This window comes from Pinus tabuliformis, chromosome Q (assembly GCF_031772625.1).
Source record: "Pinus tabuliformis cultivar Carrire ecotype Pingquan chromosome Q, CPIR1, whole genome shotgun sequence".
Lineage (NCBI taxonomy): Eukaryota > Viridiplantae > Streptophyta > Pinopsida > Pinales > Pinaceae > Pinus > Pinus tabuliformis.
In genome coordinates this window covers 1344063012-1344065578 of record NC_142296.1, presented here as the reverse complement: position 1 = coordinate 1344065578, position 2567 = coordinate 1344063012, and positions in this window count along the sequence as shown.

Genomic DNA, 2567 nt, shown 5'->3' with positions numbered 1-2567 from the left:
CCTCTAGCCAAGTTGTTCTATCTTTCTTCAGACTCTGAAATTCTAGGCACAGGTTCCGCAACTACGCATGAATTTGCTGAACCCCTAAATTAGCATCTTGCATCGGTGTCTCGTTCAATCTCATGGCAATATCCAAGGCTTATGCCTGGGTTCTAATGTTTTGATGTCACAAAGAAACCCTTAGATGAGGCAGGAGCGAAGCCACAAACCATTCGTAGTGCTGCCCATCCGTAAGATTCATGTTGGCTTCGTGGATTGTGCACTTCAATCTCTGATCCAAATCCCAAGTTGTCTCATGAGGATTCAGCATGATCTCCTTGAGTCCCACGATTAACTGAGCTTCAGATTTGGGCCTGCTGAATTCCTTATTCAGCGTGGTCTGAATATTTGCTAATGCAACCATCGGATTATCAGTGCAGTACTTAATGTACCATGTTAGCACACGTTCCTGCAAAGTAGTAACCAACATTTATTTCTTCATCTGATCATCTATAATACCCTGAGCTTCCCATACAGCCTTCATGACGAACCAAAATTGGTCTGGGTCCTCAATTCCCGACCCCTTGAACATAGGAAACTTTACTGAATTCCCCATATTGGATGGTGGCGAAGGTGGCAGTGGTGTGGGTGAAGGCGCATGCGGTGGAGTTGAAGATGGAGGTGGTGTGGGTGGATGGGGTATTCACGAGAACCCTTGTCTTATCAGTTGAATAATGCTCTGTGGAGAAGCCTATGCTGCTTCCTCATCATCACTCAGAGGAGGTCCAATCAATGGGCTATATTCAGGGCCTATCTTCCCTCTATCCCTAAATGTCTTTCCACTTCGCGTAGCTCCAAACATCAAGGTAGCTGCATAACCCCCTTTTCACACAAGAGAATCTTAATCCAAGTATTTAAAGACCTTAAATACTTACATCACTGTCCTTTGAAGAAGCGGTGCTCCGCTTCGCTATAACTAACCGAAGTATCGACCACAAACTCTATCATGAATCGTCCTATGACATGATTGAGCCAATGATTGACAATGCCTGTGATCTTATCTTAAGAGGCTTCTAATCTCTACACTAACTTGGGGTCCATACAATTGGACCATCAAGCCTCCACCTTCCTTGGCCATTTGCCAATTTCGTGATCCACTCGTATAATTCTACTAGGAAGGATCAGAAGAAGATTTCGTGTATCTCTGTGTACATATATCTTTCCAACCACTGTTCTTTCGTCAATCACGGATTCTTTTTCTCTTGCGCCGTGAATTCGTGGATCTTTCTATCCAACCAGTCTTCGATCTCCTTCTTAGTTGGATTCTAGTCATGCGACATCACACATCTCTTTATGCAGATCCCAGTCCCGGTAACGAAACTATTTGTTGGCTTGATGGGCCTTGACCCAGGTTTAGCGTTAATTAGCCAAGAAAATCCCTATACTACTAGCCCTTTCGGCATCAATCCACGGAGCATGGATTGAAGTCTCACTCGAAGCAGTATGGGGGATGCACGAACTAAGTTTCCACACCCACAGATGGTAGTGATGTCATTTAATACCCTAAACCCTCCTTCCCGCAAGTCGATAAGCCTTTTAGGGCTTATCGATATACTTCTCTTGTTCGTCCTTTAGACCTCCGTGAAGGTCTATGATTGTCCTTCGCGTACCCTAGATTGGTGGATCAGACACTTATACTCCTCTGTAATTATCCTTACTTCTGTTTTTACCCAAATTAGCTTAAGTATTGAATAATTTCAACATGCATTAACATTATCTTCATGTAAACAAATGTTATTAGTTGCATTCATATAACAAAGAAAAGAATATGGATTCTCACATTAATACAGTATTAAAACATAAGCCCAGTATTCATCATAACATAATCATATGCATGTATAACAAAAGTAAGAGTAATTCTCTTTATTTATGTTTCAGATTTTCTCTACAGACTCTAACCACCCTACACACATAGTTGTAGGGGTCTGCGCACTCAGATGTGGACTTCTACCCTAATCCTCTGTGCACATAGATACATAGCCTCTTTCCTACGCTAAGACTCTTCACTCTTAGCTCTCATAGACCCATTACATCCATGAATGACTCCAAAACATATCAAGACTTAACTGAACTACCTTAGACTCTTCTAAGACTCCCATTTTTATATAATCCCATGGTCTACGGACCATGGGTGGATCTCTTAAATCTGACACAAGTTTCATAAAAGGAGGGCGGAAGCCCTTGATGACTCTTTACATCTTCGCGCTCCATAGCCACAAAATGCAGAGACTTTACATTCCTTATACAAAACTTGGGCTTTTAACCCCAAAATTGACCCTGGGGGACCTGTTCCCAACATTTCTCTTGGATGGTTTGGATATATTTAATTCAAGGGAGTAGTACATATATAGCCAATGATCATGATTCGGGTTTTCTAGGGTAAATTGTGGTTTATTTGTGTTGTTACTATATCTTTGATTATTGTCAGTATTTCTATGATATTGCTTCTAATCTTAACAGACATAATTATAATGAATATTTGAATAAAATCTAAATTTAATAAACATGCTCTCTACATAATGACCAAG